General features: G+C 41.6%; 2 protein-coding genes and 1 pseudogene across 4 annotated transcripts in view; 1 reads left to right on the forward strand and 2 right to left on the reverse strand.

Annotated features, from left to right (window-relative positions):
• RTL4 (retrotransposon Gag like 4) overlaps positions 1-18,819 on the reverse strand; it is a 353,764-nt gene extending 334,945 nt beyond the window's left edge. Inside the window, exon 1 of the mRNA XM_032392722.1 lies at positions 18,696-18,819. The gene's annotated coding sequence lies outside the window, so the exon portion shown is untranslated. The remainder of the gene's footprint in view (positions 1-18,695) is intronic.
• Positions 2,010-4,599, reverse strand: LOC116624631 (annotated as a pseudogene).
• Positions 18,820-18,986: 167 nt separating the features above from the next.
• The window catches only part of TRPC5 (transient receptor potential cation channel subfamily C member 5), a 262,537-nt gene continuing 257,277 nt past the window's right edge, over positions 18,987-24,246 (forward strand). For 2 of the 3 annotated variants that reach the window (XR_004297931.1, XM_032392736.1), the window contains exon 1: positions 18,987-19,891. The gene's annotated coding sequence lies outside the window, so the exon portion shown is untranslated. The remainder of the gene's footprint in view (positions 19,892-24,246) is intronic. The other variant, XR_004297932.1, reaches the window with a different exon arrangement.

The following is a 24,246-nucleotide window of genomic DNA, read 5'->3' on the forward strand; positions in this document are numbered from 1 at the left end:
GGCCAACAGGTGTATGAAATGGTACTCAACATCTGTAATCACCAGGGAAATGCAAATCAAAACTGCAATGAAATATTATCTCACACCTGTTAAGATGCCTATTATCAAAAAAACAAGCAATAAATGTGGTGAGGGTGTGGAGAAAAGAGAACCCTTGTATAATGTTGGTGGGAATGTAAATTGGTACCGTTGTGGAAAACAGTATGGATGTTCCTTTAAAATTTAAAAATAGAACTGCCATATGATCCAGCAATCTCACTTCTGGGAATGTATCCAAAAGATATGAAGGCCAGTATTTCAAAGGTATAGCTGCCCTCCCATGTTCATTGTAGCATTATTCACAATAACTAAGATATGGAACCATTTAAGTGTCAATGGATGAATGGATAAGAAAATGTGATATACATACACACAATGCAATATTATTCAACCATAAAAAAGGGAAGTCCTGCCATTTGCAAAAACGTGAATGAACCTGGAAGATATTATGCTAAGTAAAATAAGCCAGAAATAAAGACAAATACTGTATGATCTCAATTATATGTAGAATCTAAAAAAGTAAATCTCATAAAATCAGAGAGTAGAACACTGGTTGCCAGGGCTTGTGGGGGGGGTGGCGGGGGAGGGAGAGATGTTGGTGAAAGCATACAAACTTCTAGTTATAAGATGAATAAGTTCTGGGTGTCTAATGTACACTATGGTAATTATTATTAATAATATTTTATCATATACTTAAAATTTGTTGAGTGTAGATTTTAAGTGATCTCCCCCCACACACAAAAATGGTAACTATATGAAGTGATGGATGTGTTAATTTACTCAATTGTAATAATTTCACAATGTATATATATATAAAATCATCACATTGTACACCTTAAAAAATCATGTTGTACAACCTAAATATATATAATTTTTATTTGTCAATCATACCTCAATAAAGCTGGGAAAAATTAAAAAGAACATATTTCCAGGTCTATAACTATGAGCTCTATATTACTATAATTAATGCCTGTTATATTTTATTTTAAGGATAAATCATAATTTGCCCAGTTGATCCCCTACTATTTCATACTTAGGTTGCTTCCAAATTACAAACAATATTATGAATATAATTGATATATCTATACATTAAATATTATAGATTAATAGCATTATTTCATTGGAATAAATTACTGAAAGTAGAATTGCTCATTTAAAGTCTATAAATGTTTTTAAACTTTTAAAATACATGATCAAATTCCCTCCCACAAATACTTTTTTTAATGTTTGAAAGAATTCACCTATGAAACTCTATGTAGTATTATTTCTGTTTGTTTTTATTTTGTTTTGTTGTTTGGTTTGTGGTAAAAAAAATTTATAGTTATTTGACAATATTTTCCATAGTTACTAACTTTCTACCTTTCTTGGGTCAATTTGTGTAATTTTCCTCAGGATTTTAAATGTATAACATTCTCTCTCTCTCTCTCTCTCTCTCTCTTTCTCTCTCTCTCTCTCTCTCTCCCTGCTATGTCTACACTGTGTCTGAGAGGATGTTAATTGTATGATTTAGACCCCAGGATCTGAAATCAATCTACCTAGGTTTGAATCCTTTAACTTGGGCAAATTACTTACTCTCTCAATATTTTCATTTGTAAAATAACATCTGCTTCAGCACCTTCACCAGGTGTTGTATGGATGAGATTAGTTAATATATACAAGCATGTAGAACACTTAGAACAATCCCTATAATATATTTAGCCCTCAGTTTTTAAGCTGAGACATACATTTGTTTTCTGGGGCTATCATTACAAAGTACCACAAACTGGATGGCTTAAAACAACTGAAATTTATTCACTCACAGTTTTGGAAGTCAGAGTCTAAAATCAATTTTCTATAGGAAGCTAATCTCTCCAAAGTTTCTAAGGGGAGAATCATTCCTTGTTTCTTCCAGCTCCTGGGGGCTCCTGATATTCCTTGGCTTGTAGCAGTGTAACTCCAATCTCTGCCTCCATCTTCATGTGGGCTTTTTCCCTGTGTCTCTCTGTGTTGTTTTTTTTAAAAGAAAAGAGTGGAATTTAATCTTTATTTACAGGACGCTGCAAGAGAGGAGATTCCACATAGAAATAAGAAACCCACTGAGAGGAGGAGCTTCATTCAGGTTGTACAGTTTGGAACTGGTCAAGTAGAGTTTTGTTGTAAAAAGTGCTACAATAACAAAACACATTTAAAAAGAGTTTTTAGTAGAGAAACAGTAAGACAAACTTCTACCAAACAGAGTACACAACAAACAACTTTCTGCCTCAGCTGTACAATCTAAAAGTTAAAGGTCCCGGGAGTGTCATCCTGAACTTGGAACGTTTAGCCTTCAGAGGTAGTTTCTGGCACAACATTCTGATCTTCCTCTTCCTCTACAGAGAAACACTTCTCAATCAAGTTTAATGAAGCTTTGTACACAGACTCATTTTCATGGTTTTGTAGAGCTTCAATTTTGTCCAAACCTCCACATTCTTCAATCATTATACTAAGTTTCTCAGTTTCACCTAGTTTCTCAGCAGGCTGAAAGATGTTTGAAATGGCATCCAGAATAACCAGAATAACTTTGGTATCTTTTGCAGTTAAGAGGTTCATCAATGGTTCTATTATGCCACAATGAATGAGGTATACAATCTATTCAACTGTCCCACCACTTGTATAGTTGGTCACAGCCCAGACAGCTTCCTTTTGTGTCTTTTTTTTTAAGATTTTTTTTTTAATTCATTCAAGACACAGAGATACAGAGAGAGAGAGAGAACATGAGCAGGGGGAGAGCAGAGGGAGGGGGAGAAGCAGGCTCCCCGCTGAGCAGGGAGCCCGATGTGGGGCTCGATCCCAGGACCCTGGGATCATGACCTGAGCCAAAGGCAGACGCTTAACCATCTGAGCCACCCAGGCGCCCCCTTTTGTGTCTTAAAGTCTGCCTTAGAGAGAACACCAATGAGGAATGGGACTAATCTATGATTCACAACTTGCTGTATCTGGTCCTGGCGACCAGCTGTGATGTTTGACATGGTCCACATAGCTTCCTTCTGAATATTAGTTTTGGGGTTCGTTAGGAGGCTGGGAAAAACAGCAAGTGCTCCTGCATCTATTACAACCTGAGTTCTGTTCATCTGTCCCAGTGACAATATTTCCTATGGCTCTTAGCACAGGAGTCACGATGGGCAATTCAGTAGCTCCTAGAAGCTTCACAAGCTGGGGCACAACTCCTGTTTTCACAACCATTTCAATCCGTTCATTTGGACCATCCGTAAGGTAGGAAATGGCCCAGCAGGTATCTGCCAATACTTCTGGATCATCACGATGCAGGAGACGAACTAAGGTAGGAAGAATCTGCTCAACAGCATCTAATGGGGGGGCAGGATTCTTATTGCGACAAAGGTTTGAAAGTGTCCAAGTAAGGATACGTAAGTAACCACATGCTAAAGATGACATATCAGGAACTGCAAGGAGAGCCAATAGTGGGTCAACTGCACCATACCTGATAACCAAGTCTCAAAAAACTGAACCATCATCTGCAATGTTTCCTAGAGCCCATACAGCTTCTTCACTGATGTGGGCATGGGAAGATGCCAACAGAGAAATGAATGCTGGGATAGCACCTCCATCTACCACAGCCTTGGTCTGTTCTGACGTCCCAGAAGCAATGTTAGTGAGAGCCCAAGCAGATTCAAACTGAATGGGACTACAGTCAGTTCTGCCCAAGAAGGACACAAATTTTGGAATCAAACCAGCCCGGATTATGTTGTCCATGGGGGGCTGTTTTTCCTTAGAAAGCAGTTTCCTAGCAGCTTGAGTAGCCTGGAGCTGGCTTTCCAAATTGTTGCTATTTATGCCTTTGACAATGTCATCAACAGACCAATTTACAGTGCCCTGGTTGTTGCAGTTTTCCTATAGTGGAGAGGTAGCCTCATCAGGAAACGAGCTTAGTTTCTCCTTTTCAGCATCCGGTCATCCTTCTTAGCTTTCCTCAGCTCCACATTAACTTCTATTCGGCGCCGCCTCATTTCTGTACTGTCTTTCCCCTTGTTTTTGAATCTGTTAAGGTGGGCAGCTGGTGAATTAGCATTCTTGTTGGTGGACATGGTTATGAGACAAAGGGAGAAAGCTACACGGCCGGCACAGGCTTCCACAGGAGGCGGTCTGGGGCGCGCAGGCTGTGGGTCAGCTGCCCTCAAAACGTCCACCACGGATCACCCCAGAGACGGTGTTCTCTCTGTGTTTTCCTGTGTGTCCACCAATCACTGTGTGTGTCATTCTGTCTGTCCTCTCTTCTGTGTGCTCACCAGTCATTGGATTTAGGGCTCATGCTCATCCAGTATGACTTCACTTTAATTACATCTGCAAAGACCCTATTTTCAGTAAGGTCACACTCTTGACATTCTGAATGAACGTGAATTTTGAGGGCACACTATTGGACCACTACAGAACATTTATAATGTTGTGCCTTCTTCTTTATTTCCTCTTATATTCTTGATTACTCCTGCCAGGGATTTTTCAACTTATGTGTCATTTCAAAATCTGACTCTTACTATCAGTTTTTCTGGGTTTCTATTTTCTGTCTCATTTCTTCTTTCATCTATAATAATCACTCATGCCTTCTTAATTTTCTTTTTCCTTTTCTAGCCTTGTGATGTATTTTTCTCCATTTGACAAAAAAATTATGTGGATTGTCCTTTGAATAAAGTATTGAGAGTGTTCTCTAAGTTGTTACTATGTTGTATTCATCATTATTACATAAATAATATTTAACTGAAGTTTTGATTTTATCTTTGATCCAAAAATTATTTATTAGAGGAAGTTTCCTAAATGTTCTGCCTGCTTTGATTTTGTTTATATACTTACTTTTGGATTTTAATAACTAGGCACTTTGATTTGTGATCAGAGAATGTGAGATTATGACCTAAACTACCTTTGGTTTTGTAATATATTAAAGTTTCTTTTGTGGTCTTTTTAGTATGAAAACATTATTGTAAAAGTTTCATGAGCATTTTGTAAAAATGTGTGTTCTGTGTAGTATGCAAAGTTGTAGATATAGACATATGTATAAAGTCAAACTTATTAATTATATTATTTAATTTGTTAGTTCTCTTTCTTCTTTGTCTATTCGATCTGTCAAAGACTAAGACAATTATAAAGCACAGGCTGCAACTTGCCAACCCAACAACCATTCTTTTCTTTCTTCGTGATAGCAGAGGCCCGTCTGAATTTTAGCTTAGCATATTGTCACCCAAATAAAAGACCATATTTTCCAGCCTCCCTTGCAGCTCCCACCTAAGTTCTGACAACCGTGATGTAAGTGATATAAGTGTGTGTGGCAGGGGCAGCTCCTCTTCTCCCTTTCTCCTACATGGAATGTAGCTATGATAGCTGGAGTTCAAGCAACTATTTTGGACTATAAGGCAATACACTAATGATGGCAGAACACCAAGATATAAAGCCCTGGAATAGCTATACCCAGAATTCTTTCCATAAGGGAGAAATAAGCCTTTATCCAGTTTGAGCCCCTGCTATTTTAGGTTTTTCCTACATGCAGCCAAAAGTAATTCCAATTAATACAGGTAGGTTAGTGTCTCCCACTAGGATTATAATTTTGTCAATCATTCCTTGTTAATAGTCTTTGTTTTAGAAATTGTCATGATACACTAGTTGGTGCATGAAAGTTCATGACTCACATTTATTGTAGACTTTAGCTTTTGTCAGTAAAAAATAATGCTCTTTTTTCCCAACTAATATGTTATGCCTTGCTTTTTGAATTCATTTGATATTCATTTTACTTTTTTTATTCTTTGATAATCTCTTTGTTTCTAGCCTTTCTCATTTAAACTATAAACCAATGCAATCTTATTTCTGCTCTCACCACTGTACTGAAACCCCTCTTGTTAAGGTCTCTTTATTGCTGAATACCTTTGGTCTGTTTTCAATCTTCACTATACTTTATCTTTCTAGAACACTTCACACTTGTTTTTTAAGATACTGTGTTTTGTTTAGTTTGTTTTACTTTGCTTTGGTTTTCTTTCTGAAACCCAGAGCCACATTTCTGACTACCTAGCTGAATCTCCCACAGCTGTCTCAAAATTGAATTTATCTTATTCCCATTTAAGCCTGTTTCCTTCGGTATACCTCATTTTGGTTAATATCGACACAACCAACCTTAACATGATCCTTCACTCTTCTTTGGGCTTTACTGTGTATTTGGTAATTAGTTACCAAATCTTGTCAATCTTACCTCAAAAATTTCTCTTCCATCCTTTCTATCATGGTTATTGCTTTAGTTTAGACATTCATTGTCCTTTACTTGGACTATTACAACAGTTCCCTGACCCACTCACTTCTAGTCTCTCCTTCATCCCCCATAAAGCTACCAATCCCATTCTCTGAAAAAGAAAACCAAAAATATTTTATTACATATCCACCTTGCTTTGAAAACATCTCTGTTGATTCTCCACTGCCAAATTCCTTAGTATGATGTACAAATTCCTTGGCAATATGACACACTCCCTCTTCCGCTTCATCTCCTACCACACCTTCCCCACACACTTCCTATGCTCCAGTTATATTAGAGTTCTCACATGACTAGAAAATATGCTTTTAGTAAATCCTTTCATGGCTTCATATTTTTGTACATGTTGTTCTCTCTGCAGAGAATATCTTCCCTCTGTTCTTTCTTCAGCACACTCTCATTAATTTTTCAATCCCCAGTTAAAATATCACCTATTCCGTGAAGCCTTCCCAGACTCCCACAGAGTTAGTAACTAGTCATTCTTTCTCCTCTATACATATCCCACCACTTTGCCCACACCACTGATATAGCACTAATCATGCCGTGGTTATCTTTTGCAGTGTCTATTTCCCTCCTACAGATCTAAACCTTCTTGAAACCAGGAACTGTCTTACTCAACTCTAGGATCTAACACAATGTCTGGCTTTAAAAAAGGAACCCATAGCCATGGCCAGAATGAAGAAGACTCCTGGTCCTCAAAACACCTACACCCTCCCAGATCACTAATGCCTAAAATTCTACCTTTCCACCTCTGACTTAAGGAACTCACTACTGTGAAAATGTGTCTCTGGGATGGGCCAGAAGTGCTCATAGTCATTTTACCAAACCTTTTCCAAAGAACACATTTAGAGAGGTATAAAAACTGCATTTTCAGCACTAGGTACTTATTGGGGAAATGGGAGAAAACAGATAACATGCTTTGTTGGAGGAACCTGTTTTTCTTTCAATATAGTCCTGTGTCATCTTGGTAGATAAAAATGAAGTAATTCAACACTTTTGTTTGTAGTTCCCAAATAGGAAAATGGTTATTTGTAATAGCTACACCACATTGTTTAATGTGGCTTCGAAGGCACTGATGAAGCTCCTGTCAGGTCACTCTGCTTAAAAGTCTAATGACACTCATTACCAACACAACTTTGAGGATACAGCTGATATATTCCTCATCAGCCTCTTGCTAAACAAAGTGGGCTTCAGAAAACATGGCCTCCCTGCTGATGACCTGGCTGAGTCTGATGACCTCGTTGCTGAGCATAGCCTTGGTAAGAATGGGTCACAGATAGAAGAACCATGAGAGATGATGGACTCTGAAAAACAAACTGAGGGTTCTAGAGGGGAGGGGGGTGGGAGGATGGGTTAGCCCGGTGATGGGTATTGAGGAGGGCACGTTCTGCATGGAGCACTGGGTGTTATGCACAGACAGCAAATCATGGAACACTATATCTAAAACGAATGATGTAATGTATGGGGATTAACATAACAATAAAAAAAATTTAAAAAAAAAAAAAGAATGGGTCACAGATGATAGGAATAAAACCACTCAGGCTGACAAATGGGATGTCTATACGTGGTTGGGATCTTATAGCTGAAAATAATCAGAGATGGGTACCCAGCCTTATGGAAAGAAGTACATGACATAAAAATATAACTAGGGGCCAGGTGCTGTTTTAAATATTCTTCAGCTATTAACTTTTTTGATCTCTTAACAAACCTATGAGGTAGGTAATATTATCATTCCCACCTTACAGATAAAAAAAAAACTGAGGCACAGAGATTTTGTAACTTCACAATCATCACTCTGTAGTGGGATCAGAATTTAAGCTCAGGCAGTCTGGCTCCAGATTCCATATAATCCCTGCTACTTTAAAACTCATACCATTCTACTATAGCCTTCTAACATTCTTGTTATACACCAACTTCCCAGTCACTTTATCACCACCATCCCTATCCTCTTCCATTCACTGAAAATTTTAGGTTCTCAAATTTGTCTACACACCAACTCCTGCCATCACCTTTAGTGACATCCATGGCTGTATGGATGATCCAACCAACACCCTGATCCTTCAGTTCTATTTCCAATTATCTTCTCCTCCTTCACTGTACCTCAGCCATCCACTCTCACAGCTATACCATTGACTTTGTCAAACTAGAAACCACTCCTTCTCTAAAACTAATTTCTGACCCCACTCTCGTACCACAAGTCTCTCTATCCTTCTGCTGTGTGCACTCCATTTTTCTCAAGACAATGAAGTTCTTCAGCCTCACTGGGACCACCTGTTCATTGAGCCCTCTATTTTAACCATATCCATAGCCTCCACCTGCCTTCACTTCTCTCTCTATTGAGCTTGGATTCAACAATTCATCACATCTCCAGCTCTTTGGATCCACTACACTTCTATCACAGCCACCTAGCAAAATCCTGGATAAGTTAACCTTCTCCCTTCTGCATCTGCACTCAGTCTGCTGAGCAGTGTTAGAAGAACCACCAATCTGCTCTCAACAGTGCCTGGTAGTTCTGGTTTACTCAATTAGCTGGACCTCCCATTCTTAAAATTATTTTCTACACACTCCTTAAACCTCCAAACCTCTACACCTTGAGCCCTTCCTCTCAGTAAATGGTCTCATTTCCCAGTACTCCACAGAAAATATAAGAAGGTCAGAAGGAAACTGCCCCACCTTTGCACCATGAAATCTACAAACTTATCTTAATGCACACTGATGCTTTTTCTCTTTCATTTATGTTATAGTAGAAAAGATGTCCCCCTCCTCTCTAAGGCTAATTCTGTACCTTTTGGGGACTCCACTATATTATCTCCTTTCTCCTTCCCTCCTTTTTTATTGGTTTCTTCCTGTCATGATTTAAACATCTCAAAGCCTCTCCCATCTTAAAAATAAACAAAGAAACCCAACCTCACTTGACTCCATATGCCCCACCAACAAGTCCTTCCTTTCATTTCCTCTTTTCTGCCAACTCTCTTGAATTCCCTCTTGAAATATTTATTCCCTGGCCATGACCCTCAACTGCTATTGGAATATCACACTATTCTGATTTTTCTCCTATCTCTCTAGTATTTTCAGTCTCTTTTGTGGCTTTTACTTCACTGCTTGATCTATAAATATTGGAGGACTACACACAGCTTAGCCCTCTGCCCTCTTCTATTTATACTCTCTCCTTAGGTGATATTAAATCACATGGCTTTAGATACTATCCACATACTGACAACTTCCAAATCTTGTCACCGACCTTGACGTCTCTTTGGAGCTCCAGATTTATATGACCAACTCTCTAACATCTCCCCTTGGATGTCTCACAGGCATCTTAATTTCTTCCTATCCTACCTGAACCTATATTCTTCCTCTCAAATATGTATATCTGTCAGTTTCCCCACTCCAGTAAAATGGTATCACTATTCACCTACTTGCTCAAGCCAGAAACTTGGAAATTGTCTTTGACACATTCTTCTTCCTCACCCACCACAGTCAATTCATTACTAAGTCTTATTGATTATATTTCTTAACTATCTCATGATTCTGTCCTCTTCTCTACAACCTGACTGTGATTGCCACATTCTAGGCCACCATTACTTCTTTCCTATATTATTTCAGCACCCTCTTAGCTAATCCTTCTGCCTCTAATGTTCTTCTCCTCTAACCCATTCTCTCTAAACAGAGTGATCCTTTTAACATGGATTCCTGGTCATGTAACTCTCCTTCTTCAATGGCTTTTCACTTTTCTTAGAATAAACTTCAAAGTCTCTAGCACAGCAAGTACTCACATGATTTTATATAATTGCATAATCTAGCCCCCGACTATTCTGGCCACTCTTTTTTACTTGGAATCTATATAACAGCTGCTTCTATTTTCTTTCACTTCCTAAAACATATGTTTTTGCCCAGGAATCCTCACATACTATGACCTTTGTCTGGAATTTTTCCCTCTAATCTAAGTGACAAGGAGGAATTGCCAACAGATGTTAATGATTTTATGGAAGTGGAGGCCTAAGGGAGAGGGAAGAATCCACGATAAACTTAAGTCTGGAGGGCTGAAATAATAAAATTCCTGATTATATTTTACTTATTAAAATAAAATGGGTTTTCTGGGGAAAGTAGTCCATTTCAGAGCAACTGAGTTTGAACTGATGATTGAACATTTAAGTGGATAGGTATGGCTGTAAGAGGTAGAGACCAGAGAAGTTGATTTGCATGCCTATGAGAGAAGATGAGAAAGTAGATATAGCGGGAAGTCAGGTTTTCCATTTCATAGTTATTGCATAAATATATGAAGAATAGATTATTAGCTTTCCCATAATGGTCATTTACCATACAGAATCCCAAAGCAGAAGGGGAAATCAAACACAAAATAAGGTATAAATGGAGGAATTAGGAAACAAAAGAGATATATAGAAAAAGAATAGCAACATGGCAGTAGTAAGTTTTTCCTTATCAGTAATTACTTTAAATGTGAATGGATTAAAGTCTCCAATTAAAAGACAGATATTGACAGAATAGATTTAACAAAAAATCATAATCCAAGTATATTCTGCCTTTAAGAGACTCACTTTAGAGCCAAAAATACAAATAGTTTGAAAGTGAAAGAATGGAAAGATATTCTATGCAAATAGCTACCAAAAGAAAGCTGGGGTGACTATACTAATAACAGGAAAAATAGACTTTAAGTCAAAAATTGTTATAAGGGACAAAGAAAAAAACTATATACTGATAAAAGGTTCAACTCATCAAGAAGATCTAATGATATAAACATATATACACCAAACAACAGAGACCCAATACATATGATTCAAGAATTAAGGGAGAAATAGTTCTAAAATAATAGTTGGAGACTTAAATACCCCACTTTCAATAATGGATAGAACAATGAGACAAAAAAATGAAAAAAGAAATAGAAGACTTGAATAATACTGTAAGCCAACTAGATGTAAAAATATATGCAGAATACTCCACCGAACAAATTTTTAGACCACAAAACAAATCTCAATAAATTTTAAAATATTGAAATCGTATAAAGTATCTTCACCAACCACAATGAAGTGAAGCTAGAAATAGAAATCAATAACACAAGGAAAACAGGAAATCTCACAAACATATAGAATTTAAACAGCAAACTCTAAAACAACAGAAGTATCAAAGAAGAAATCACAAGAGAAAATTTAAAAATACTTTAGGAATAAAAATGAAAATACAACACACCAAATCTTAGGTGATATAATGAAAGCAGTGCTCCAAGGGACATTTATATTGCAAACATCTATGTTAAAAAAAAGAACTCAAATCAACAATCTAACTTTACACTTTAAGGAACTAAAAAAAAAGACCAAATTAAACCCAAAGTTAGCAGAAGGAAGGAAATAATAAAGATTAGAGAAGAGATAAAGTAGAGAATAGAAAAAAATAGAGGAAATCAACAAAGCAAAGGTTATTTATTTAAAAAGATCAACAAAATTAACAATATTTAATTAGATTAAGAAAAGAGGGAAGACTCAAATTACTAAAATCAGAAATGAAAGTGGGGACATTTTACTATCAATCTTATAGAAATAAAATGGGTATAAGAAAAGAATGAATAGTTGTAGACAAAGAAATTAGATAACTGGAAATAAAATGGAAACATTTCTAGAAATACGAACTATCAAAACTGAAGAAGAAATAGAAATTCTGAACAGATCTGTAAAAAGCAAAGGTATTGAATCAGTAATCAAAAACATCCCATAATCAAAAATGTCTCAAAGAAAAACTCAGCACCAGATGGCTTCACTGGTGAATTCTATCAATATTTAAAGAAGAATTAAAGCTAATCATTGTTAAACTCTTCCAAAAGAAAGGAGAGAATACTTCCTAACTCATGCTATGAGGCCAGCATTACTCAGATACCAAAGCCAGACCAAGACCTTACAAAAAGACAAAGCTACAGACCAATATCTTTTATGAATACAGATGCAAAATTCTCAATAATATACTATAAACTGAACCCGGCAGCATATTAGTAGGATTATATACCACAACTGAAGGGGAATTAGCCCAAGAATGTAAGGTTGGTTCAAGAAAATCAATCAATGTAATATATACCATGTTAATAGAATGAAGGGAAAACTATATGATCATTTCTACTAATGAAAAAAAAAGAGCATCTGACAAAACTCAACACCCTTTCATGATAAAAAACCCTCAAAAATTAGGAATAGAAAGCAATGTTGTCTACCTGATAAAGGGCATTTATGAAATACCCACAGATAACTTCATTCTCAATTACAAAAAAATTGAAGGCTTTTCCTCTAAAATCAGAAATAAGACAAGAATGCCCACTGTTTTCACTTCTAGTCCACATTGGACCAAAAGTTCTAACCAGGGCAATTAGGCAAGAAAAAGAAATAAAGGGAATTCAAATTGAAAAGGAAGAAATAAAACTATCTCTACTTACAGACAGTATGAACTTAAATAGAGAAAACATCCTAAAGAATAAACAAAACAACTATTAGAGCTTATGGACAAACTAGACAAAGTTGCAGGTTATACAAGATCAATATGCACAAATCATCTGTGTTTCTATACATTAGAAATAAACAATCCATAAAGGAAATCAAGGAAACAATTTAATTTTTTAATAGCATCAAAAAGAGTAAAATACTTAGGAATAAACTTAACCAAGGAGGTACAAGACTTACACATTGAAAACTATAAAACACTCCTGAAAGAAATTAAAGAAAACCTAAATAAGTGGAAAGACATTGTGTGTCATAGATTGGAAGACAATATTGTTAAGATGGAACTACTCTTCAAAGTGATCTATAGATTCAGTGTAATCACAACTAAAATCCTAATGGCCTTTTTTGATGAAATGGAAATGCTGATCCTCAAATTTATATGGAGTTGGAGACCCTGATTACCCAGATCAGTCTTGAAAAAAGAACAATTTTGGAGGCCTCACGCTTCCTTATTTCAAAACTTAATACAAAGCTACAGTAATTAAAAGAGTGTGGTACTAGAACATGGATAGACAAATTAGCACAATTGGGATAAAATTAAGGGTGGCTCAGTCAGTTAAGCAGCCAGCTCTTGATTTCAGCTCAGGTCATGATCTCAGAGTTCTGGGATGGAGCCCCACATCAGGCTCCATGCTCAGCGAGGAGTCTGCTTGAGGATTCTCTCTCTCCTTCTCCCTCTGATCCTCCCCCACTCGCACACAGGTGCTCTCTCTCTCTCTCTCAAATAAATAAATATTAAAGAAAAAAAAGAATTCAGGGTCCAGAAATAAACCCATATATCTATGGGCAAAATGATTTTTGACAAGGTGCCAAGACTGTCCAATGGGGAAGGAATCGTTTTTTCAACAACTGATGCCGGGACCAGATATCCACATGCAAAAAAATGAAAGTGGACCCCTATCTCACATCATGAATAAAAATTAACTCAAGGGGCGCCTGGGTGGCTCAATCGTTGGGCGTCTGCCTTCGGCTCAGGTCATGATCCTAGGGTCCTGGGATTGAGCCCCGCATTGGGCTCCCTGCTCCATGGGAAGCCTGCTTCTCCCTCTCCCACTCCCCCTGCTTGTGTTCCCTCTCTCGCTGTGTCTCTGTCAAATAAATAAAATCTTTAAAAATAAATTAACTCAAGATTAATCAAAGACCTAAACGTAAGAACTAAAAGCATAAAATGTTCATAAGAAAACATCAAACTTTATCAAAATTATAACTTTTTCTTTTTTTTTTTTTTCACAACGAATAAGACATGGAGCTAGAATTAAAACCAAGGTCTGTTGACTCCAAAACTTACACTCTCTAATACGACCCACTCTCCAAGAGCCTTCCATAGCTAGCTCCTCATTACTCCGTCCATAAGGATCTGTGTCATTGGCCAAGAATAAAGCACAGCTCACCAGATACTCCTTCACACCATAGAAAAATACTCAAATTAAAATTAAATTAAATTAAATTAATTAAAAATTTCATTTTTGTACCAAGCCCTCCCTGAAAAAAATTGCCTAAGGAGAAACAAACTTTCTCTGTCCTACCCTGGCCTCCACAGATTTACAAAGCCTGACCCAAAACTGGGGTGATTTTAGATGCCTCAGGAAGTCTTTATGTGAAAGGAATACCTGTCCCCTCACGCATTCACTTTCCTTACTAAGTAGATAGAGGCTTTACTTTTTGACAATTAGATGGGGAAAGGCTGAGGACAGAGCTATTCCTGAGAGAGAGAACACTCTGGTATTTTGATTAGGGCAGATCGTATCATTCCATGAGGGCAGGTTTTTAATAAGCTAAGGGGATGAGGGCAAGCAGAATAAAGACTAAACCTGCCCTCCCTGAGGCCACACACAGAGTCAGTCACAAAGCAGCAAGACTTGATTGGGGTCTTGTCTCTGTCACTAACTATCATGGAACCCTAGGCAAGGCCCAGTGTTCTCTAAATGTACTGTGATGCTGTAATTCCACTTTATAAATTTGCCCAGGGCTAGCTGCATTTGCATTCCTATTAATGGTAGGCACAGCAAAGTCCTTAGCTAATCTATGAAGTATGGTTCTGTTTACACTTCTTTTATTAAGATTAATCACTATTTAAGGCCTTATGCCTTGATTACAGGGATTCTGTTGTGGTATAAGAATTTGAACACACTTTTGAAATGTAAAACGTGTTTTCAATTACTTACAGCCATTCATGGTCCCAATTCAGGCAAAACTTTTACTTAAATAAATAATTAGCCTTGGCAAGAGAATCATAATTCATGAATATACAAAGTTTAAATGTGCTGACTGGTAGTGCCTGTGTTGGATTTTCACAAGTGACATGTTGCCATCTACATCTGCACGGTATTGGCCTAGGACTTATTCACAGTAAGTGACACTGATGTAGGTCTGGCTCACCGGAAACTCATTTTCTAAGGCAGGCACTCACTCAGCTGAATTTGAACAGATATTCCCCACTTCCTCCTGTGTTTTCCTTTGCTGAAATCCGGAGCAGGATCCTACAACTCACACTAGTGTTCTTTGACTTTCTGGGGCAGCGAAAGAGTTAAAACCCACAATCAACACTCCACAGAATTTTAAGAATCACCTCTTCTTCTTCCATTCCATTCCTTTCTTTTGTCTTTGCCACCGTGGAGTATTTCTCTAATGTGCCGGTGACTAGAAGCCTTTTCCTTTGTAAATAAAAGCCTGCCCTTCAAACTGCTCAGTGTGTTAAAGCCTTTGTGATGCTGTGGTCATTTCAATGCTGGGCACATTGTTATGGTGGTGTATGTGTCACATAGAAAGAAGTCACAAAGAATTCAACATAGGTCTATGGTGCTTAGCAAGACAAAGAGCCATCTCCCTAAGGCAGAACCTTAAAGAATAAGTCACTGAGAACAAAAGGGAAATAAAAGGGGGAGAAAGCCAGGTGGGATTCAATCCAGAAACTGGTTATCCATGAAAATCTGTAACCCTTTCCCTTTGGGGACATAAAGGTCAATAGTTCCTTAGTATGCTGAAGGCTGGAATTGTGTCTTTACAGGTCTTTGCTATAATCAACACCCTGCTTATAGTGAGTGCTCAACCAAAGCTCCATGGCGGCGGGGGGGGGGGGGGTGGCAATGATTATAACAATGAATTGAATCATTTGTCAAAATTTCTCGATTTGTAAGAACTCCTTTCTATGCTGTTTCCTCACAAACTATTCCATACTTTCTGAGATTCTGGTCAATACAAGATCTGGACATGTCGTGTGGGGAGAATTAAGGTAAAATTCAGTCTTTGAAAAATGACACTACTTTAAATGCTGTGGTTCTCGGTGGGGAGGCCGATTCTGCCCCCTAGGGGACATGTGACAATGTCTGAAGACATTTTGGGTTGTCACAAGGTGGGGGGTGTTACTGGCATCTAGTGGACAGAGGCTAGAGATGCTGCTAAAGAGCCTACAATGTCCGGACAGCCCCTCACAATAAGGAATCCTATGGCCCCGTAAGGTCAGTACTGCCTAGATTGAGATACCCTGCTTAATGGGGAAAAGAAAATTCCTTGACTCTCTGGGTCTCTCACACCCATCTCACTTTGGCTCTGATATTACACCAAACTCTGGTCTACCTGTCGCACCTACCACTATGGTCAAGGCTGTAAGAAGAGTAAAGACAGTGCCCTTGAATGTTGAAGTCTCAGTTGCCTTAGGAAGTCATATCTGGATGGTGTTTGAATAGGCCAGGCCATGTGGGCTAACCTCACCTAGAAGCCAGGTAGATCTAGCTTCAATTACTCATAGTCACTTCCACTTCTGGCTTTGAGCCACTTTGGCAGTTGTAGCCTTTGGTTGCAAACTGCCCTAGGAGAGTTCAAACAGACATACACTCTCAGCCACCAAGTAGAAAACTTGAATATTTCCATATTCACAGAGAAGATGAGCCCCTCCCCCCGCCCCAGCCCCTAGGCTGACAAGCAAATGAGGCAAGCTCAGGCTCCTGCCAAGTCAGCTTAACTGCATTAGGAGATCCTCCAGTTAAGTCTGTCCTAGAATTCATATAGTAGTGCCTGATATTTGAATGGGTGCTTTTAACTTTGGAAGAGATTTTCTTTTGTATATCCTTGATCTCCGGAAGAGGTTAGCAGGGTAGGGTGAGCACAAGAAGAAAATTTGGGGTCTTATCCACAATTCACTGGGATAACATTAAAATTCAAAAACACCCATAATCCCCCTATGTTAAAGGCAATTGCACTGTATATAAGGCCTTTGAAGGAGACAGTTCACAAGAATAGGGTTCTCCTTCTCTTCCTGGACACTGCTTCTGGTTGCATCTTAAGCTTGGCTGGAAGCCTCAGCTAGACTGCACTTTGGTCAGAGAAAAGGAGATGTCCCAAGGTCTTGTCCAGAGCCACATATCCTACTGACCCCTCATGCCAAAAGAGGAACCAGCTTAATCCCAACATTGACCTCTTTCATTTGGGAGGTTGTACACTTGAGGTTGTTGGCCACAGTAAAACTGCCTTTGAATGGGTTCCAGAATCAAGTGATTTTTTTTTTTATCTATATCATTGCCCAGTGTTTAGAAACACTTCCTGAAGTGTTTAAACAGTATGGAGGGGGAGGCTCCATCCTCACCCCTCTCCCCCCCCTCACACCCACAAACACAAACTCTTCATCCCCTAAGGCAATACTTTTCTCAGATGCCTTGCTCCCACACAAAGCTTTATACTCTCCAGAATAGTGGGCCACCTCAGGGTGAAGGGGACTGAGGACAACAGAAAAACTTTTCTTGCTTGGTGCCCCGAGGGACTTTCCCAGGGTAGCCTAGGAGAGTTGCTAGGGCTCCCACTAAACATAACTACGCCAGCTTCAATGACAAGGCAATGGAACACTCGGCCATTTAGACAGGGCAGAAGCTTCTGGCTCCTTCTAGAGCTCCACTCAGGCTCACAGTGTGTGTGCAGGCGACAGCTGGAAGAACAGTGGAGCATTCTCTGAGCTCTGGATTACTCTGAGAATGGGTACGGAAAAGGGTTTCAGGTACCAGCCCAGCGTTCAGAAAGGTAGAGAGCCTCGCACCCCCCTTTCTGAAGAGAGGAAGTGAGGGAGATAAAAGACAAAGCCGAGCTTTGGGGCTGTGAGGTGGGGCCACAAGATGATGCCAGCTAGTGGACCTAAGTGCCTGCAGGTTGCAGGTAGTAGTCTCAGGCTTGGGGGGGTGGGGAGGAGGCGGCGTGAAGCCATTCAGTTCCAGCAAGGTTCAAGAGGGTCTGCGTTCTGGGCGCAAGAGTATGGGGGCGAGAGGGGGGGGGGGGCTCACGGGACACAAAGGCGCAAAAATCAACGAGTTGCCCAAGTGTCTGGTGACACTGCCCCCCCCCCATAGACACCACTGCCACCATGAAGCAACTTACTCCCTCATCCTACAATACCACTATCCGTCCCCACTCCCCACCCCCCTTCAATCTAGGCTGGTCTTGGGAGACCGACCCTAAGGGTGAGAAGGACACAAATGTGAGAATCGGGCTAGTTCCCGGGCTGCCTGCACTGGGTTACATTAAACCCGTCAGGGATCAAAACCAGAGCAGACGACCCCAGGTCAGCCTCTGGCGACTCAGGGTCCCGCTGTCCAGCTGTCCGGCTGTCCACCGGCCGCTAGACCACGCTCTCATTGGCTCAACTCCCCTTCCCCCTGGATGACCGGTGGCTGCCAGCGCAGCCCCACCACCGCCAGCACAGAGCCTGGGCTGGGAGGGGTGGGGGTGGGTGGGGGTCACGGTCCAAAGCAGGGGGTACTCAAGCCAAGGGGCAAAAAGAGACTCTGCAAGCCAACCGCCCCGAGGCGCTCCGGTCCCCTCTACCCGCACCCGCGCTTAGCCCCCCAGTCTCTGCCAACACCCAGGGGAGGGGGAGGCCCGGGGAGAGCAAACGAACGAAACAGAAAATTCCGTACCGAGGGGGGAGAGATGAGGCGGTGGGACGGGGCAGCGGGGGCTGACTTGGGGTTGCGGCTGCGGCTTCCTTCCACCCCTGGCCAACGAGCTGCAGAGAAGGCAGTAGCGGCTGCCCCTGCAGGTTGCCCCGTCCTCCCTCTTTCCCTCCCCCTTCCCCGCCTCCCCCGCCCCGCCCCGCCCGCCCCTGCCTGGAGCTGGTTGGGGGGGGGGCGGTGTGAGGCCTCGGCCGGGGCTGGGGGAGGTGAGAGGTGCTTTCGCCATCCGCGGCTTTCTCCCCCCCCATACACATACAGACACACACACACACACACACACCCCTCAACCGCGACGGGTTCTCCGCAGCTCGCAGACACCCAAAGGGAGGGAGAAAGGGAGAACAGGAGCAGAGGGAAGCCGGGAGCAGATAGAAGGGAAAAGGAAGAGCTCAGGGTTGGACATTTTTGGAGCTAGGGGTGGGGAGGAGAAAGGCAGCGCACCTCCTCGATTTTCCCCTCCCCACCCCTCTTTGCTTTTCTCTCCCCTTCGTTGTATAGCATTTTCCAGAAGCGGCAGCAGAAGGGGACAGAAACCTCTAGTCTAGAAAGATTTGGAGGGGTGGCCGGGTCTCCCGCCAGCCGCTACCTGGCAGCTGGAGCTTGAGCGTGCGTTTGTGCATGTGAGAGCGTAAATGCGGTTCTCTCTCTGTGGTTCTCTCTCCCTGTCTCTTCTCTCTCTCTCCCCCTCACACTCCCGCGTCGGCCACCCCTGTCAGTTTCCCCGTGTCAGTTTCTTCCCCGGCTCTTACTGTGTGGCTGGCTGCGCGAAGGGAGTGCGTGCGCTTGAAGCGGCCCAGGTTGGGTCAGACAGCCGGGAGAAGCGAGCGAGAACAGGCAGGGGGCGGGTGGAGCGAAGAGTTTCGGGGCGCTGACGGAGGCGAAAGGTGAGGAGGGCCGGCCAGCCACAGGGAAGTTTGGCGATAACTGAGGAGCGGAGGGAGAAACCAAGGTAGGAGCCAGCACTCGCGCCTCTCCCCACACCCCGCCCCTTTCCCTGTGCTCCGCCGCCCACCGCCGGGCAGCCTGCAGGCCCGGGGCTGTCCCAGGCGGCTGCTGTTTGCGCGTCGCCGGGAGACCGAGTCCGGCGAGGCGGCCGCATCGCGCGCCCTGGTTCGCGGACACCAGACGACGCAGATCCGAACAAACCACTTGGCCCCGGGGTAAGTCGACAGGCGGCCCGGTGCCCTCTGCTTCGCTGCTCGAGCGCTGCCATAAGGGGCGGCGAGGTGCGGGTTAAGTGAGGGTGCTGGGATGCTGAGGGCTGGGAGGCGCTGGCTGGCAGGCTGTGGGCTGGGGTAGTGGGGAGCCGACCAAAGCCAGCAACAGATTGTTTTTTGGACACAGGGAGAGAGATGCGATGGGGTAAAGCTCTAGGGGTGTTAGGAAAGGTGGCTCTTGGCAATGACCAAAAGAATCGTTTCTTTCCGGATGTTTTCCTACACCAGAGCTTTGCCCTACCCCGGTCAGTGATCTGCTCCATCCCTGGGTAGGTGTCAGGCTCCCTGGGGAACCTGCTCCCAGGCTTCCTCAAAATCCACCTGGGAGGTAGATGGGCATGGGAATAAGGACACTGATCCTGTTGCCAAAAGCCACTTTAAGATGCAGAGGGCTGGGGTGAACTCATGAGTGTCCATTTACCCTTCTTTCTGTTTTGTATATTTCAAACTTAAGAAATGACCAGATTCGTTTTCCTGGCTTCCTTAAAGGAACTAGGAAATGCAAATGGGGGGACATCAGTCAGATCTCTGCTCTAAAGTAAACACCCCACTCCCTCCAAACACATATACTGACTTGGACATTATCATACCCCTACACACACACACACACACACACACACACACACACAGGGGTACTGAGCTGTATTTGCAGATCCTGGTATTTCTCCATGGACTCTAAGAATGTGATATGAGAAGAGCTTCTTCCCCATTGCCAACCTGGGCTTCTGGCCATAGTCAGGTATGCCGTGATGGCCGAGTGGCTAGCAAGGTTATCACTCCCTCATGAAAAGCCTGAAGCCTAGAAACCAGCGTGGAAGACAGGATCTCTGAACTTTACCCGAGTTTATTATATGAGTACGAGAGACACAGATGAATCAATAATGCTCCCTTTAGAGATTGTGTGTGTCGGCCCTACTTCAAATGAGAAATAATTACTACACTGACATGGTACCCAGACCCACTTGTCTATTGCCATGTATTTATCTTTATGGCATTTAGCAAATATGACAAGTTTGTATGTCAGCATTCATGATTGTCTTTTGTCAGTTTCAGACTGGGTTTTGTTTTTTTGTTTTTTTGGTTTTTTGGTTTTTGGTGTTTTACAGCTGATTTATATCATATCTCCTTTCCCATAGATTCTTACAAAGCTGAGATATAAATGATGTCAAATAGTACCTTTCACTCACTCTTTAAAATCTGCTTATTGTAACTCAAAAGGCATGAAAATACATTCACATAGTAGCAAGTTGGTTTCAAAGCAAATATTTAGCCTGGAATAAAGGAAACCCACAGGGTCAAGAGGAACCACTCTTGCTCTGTTTGCAAGGTTGAAGGAAAAACTGAATGCCACTTGAAATCTATGTTTTGATCCCTTGGAGATGCTGCTCTCATGGAGTTTTACTATATATATAGTTTTATATATATATGCACACAGGGTGTGTGTGTGTGTGTGTGAGAGAGAGAGAGAGAGAGAGAGAGATGCTTTCTTAAAGTTGTATCATATATATATATATCATGTGTGTATTTTTTTTCAAGGACCCAGATCAACCCCCTACAATCTGGGCTGTGTGCTGCTGTAGCAGAGAGGGGGTGCTTCCAAAGCACCCAGGCTCTTGTGTTAAACTTTCTATTTATTACTATGTTACCGGAATACAATGAATTACCTCCTTCCAACTCAGCAAATGAGAGAAACAGATTCTGCATTAAGTGAAACTGTTTATGTTGTATTGGGCAATTTGTTCTAATGCTCACTGCTTAGAGACAGAACAGAATGAGGATTACTCAAGTAAGATCTGAAAAGGTGCCCATTCTGTTACTTTTTTTAGGCAATCATAAGCAAATATCTTCTTAGATGGGTTAAAATTATACTTTCCCATAAATAGCAAAGACCAGGTTGCAGACAGGTAGGAAAGAACTGGCAGTTTCATATTGGGGAAGAACTGAAAGCGTCCACAGGGATGAAGGCTAAGGAAGGCACAGGTCTCTGCTCTGTTCTTGGTGATGTGAGTTATCTGGCTGCCACGGTGGGTCCTGATCCACAGTTACTCAGGGGACAAGGAGGTAGGTTGTGCAGGGATATAGAACCAATGTAGTCCCCAAACGTGTTGACACAGGTTCCCCGGGCTTCAGTATATGCTCCAACATAGAAACCTGCACCAAATATCTCATCTCTGCCAGCTATACGAGCAACAGTCCTATGATTCCATTCTTTCTAGAATTCACAACCAGAATGACACACAGAACCAACCATACACGCTGGGAGAAGGGTGGGCCAGAAAATTAAAGATAGGGTAGGGAGGAAGAAGAGAGGGACAGGAGAGAACCCAAAGATGTTTTGAAACACATGGAAAGAAAACCATCCAGGTGTTTGCTTTCTTTTGCTCAGCTGAGGATGGAATTAGTCCAGAAAATTGATTCTGATGTGAAGCACACTAAAATTGCGTATGATTTGCCTTGTAAACACTGAGTAAACAATAATAGAATTCCTTAGAACCAGAGAATTGGGAGCAATGGAGTACCTTTCCCCTTTTGCCATCTCATTTCGCTCCTTAGCATATTAAATTTCAATCTGTGAGCCATTCAGGTGCTTAATTATCGAATGGATATTTCAAATGTGTCATGCTATTTCCTTCCAGCCTATTTCCAAATATTCTAATGTCTTTTGCTGTGGCTCCATCACTGGAGGAGAGGAACCAACACATCTCTGCCTGGTTTATTCCTGCCAAAGATGCTTGTTTTTAGCTAAGTACACTAAGCTGTTCAGAAGCCTCCTCTTAGCTGGTGGGGAATATGAGGGGCAGGACCTTTCTCCCCAAAGCGCCCTGCGGCCTAAGGTGCCACCAACCTAAGCTGGCCCAGTCATTTTCCAGGTTTTCACAGAGGGGTATGACAAAGTTTGCATCCTACAGGCAGAAATGATGCCTCATTCTAGGCAGAAATCACAGTAATCTGTTCTAGATCAGGGCGAAGGTGAGGCTAGCCAGTGAGTCCAGAGCTTAGTAGCTGAGATTTCCATAATGTCATTCTTTCTAAAACTGCCATAGCTTTCCTGCTGTTGATGGGTCTTTCAAGCCCTTTGAGCCGTGAGACCAACTGACCCACCCTGATCGCAAAGAAGGAGTCCTGAATGATTCAGCCGTGGTCTCATACACAAATGTGTGCATCATGCTCAATAGAGCAAAAACAGATGATTCCTAAAAGAAATAAAAGCTGGGGGGACAAAGCAAAAAATCGCCGTTTGCTGTGTCCAGGGAACTTTGCAAGTTCCCTAGCTTGGGTTCTCCATCACCCATTGTGGGGTTAGCACTTAGATGCTGGTAGCCAATGCAATTGTCCCAGCTTTTTGCAAGAAAGAGCCGATGGTGGAAGACAAGCAGGGATCAGGGCAGGGCCCAATGCCCTCATTTCACCTACACAGAAATTGAGGCCCAGAGAGTAAAAATGACTTGCCAAAATCACACAACTACCTAGTAACAGAATCAGAACGAGAACCCAAGGCTGCCTGCTAGTACTGAATACATTTCCTAAAGCTCTCTGAAGATCTCTCCAGGAAGTCAAGAGGAAACCAAAACCAAGTTTGCCAAGATCACAACCCTCTACTTCCTTGCCATGTTTATATTTACCATGTTTACTGCCATATCCTTGTGACTTGCCTTCTCACCCTCCATCTGCCACCAATACACACACATACACACACACACACACACACACACACACACACTTCTATCTTGGCAGCTAAGAAAAATAGCATATGCCCACAGCTAGCATATTCAGGTGGAGGGCAGAATTAAACATGACAAAGATTTAGCTGCTCACACTTATCTGGCTGATCTGGCTCACACCACCAACAGCAAGGCATCTAGAAAACCCAGACTCCGCTGCACTCTGTTAGTCTTGAGAATGGAAACTGGTGGATTCCAGTAACTATGGCTCTGGCCTTGTATAGTCATTCTCAGAACAAGCACCCATAAATGCACATGTGTATACACACACATGCATTCACACACTTATTGAAAAATTAGAACAAAAGAAGCAGAAAAGACAAGGCAGATGGTTTTTATAGTAGAGTCTGAGAAGAAGGAAGGTTTGTGTGTTGGGGGGGCTGTTATTTCCTGCCTCTATTCTTTAGCCTTCATACCTGGTTTCAATTAATCCCACCCTAGATTTTTTTTTTTTAGGATCTGAGAAAATAGGCTGATGCAAACACATCTCTTATAACCCAGAAGGATAATATGAAGAACTTCTATATTATAGTGAGGATATCATAAGGTTAGGAAAGAGAGGTTAGGTTGGAGTGG

The sequence above is a fragment of the Phoca vitulina genome, unplaced genomic scaffold (genome assembly GCF_004348235.1).
Source record: "Phoca vitulina isolate PV1807 unplaced genomic scaffold, GSC_HSeal_1.0 scaffold69, whole genome shotgun sequence".
Classification (NCBI taxonomy): domain Eukaryota; kingdom Metazoa; phylum Chordata; class Mammalia; order Carnivora; family Phocidae; genus Phoca; species Phoca vitulina.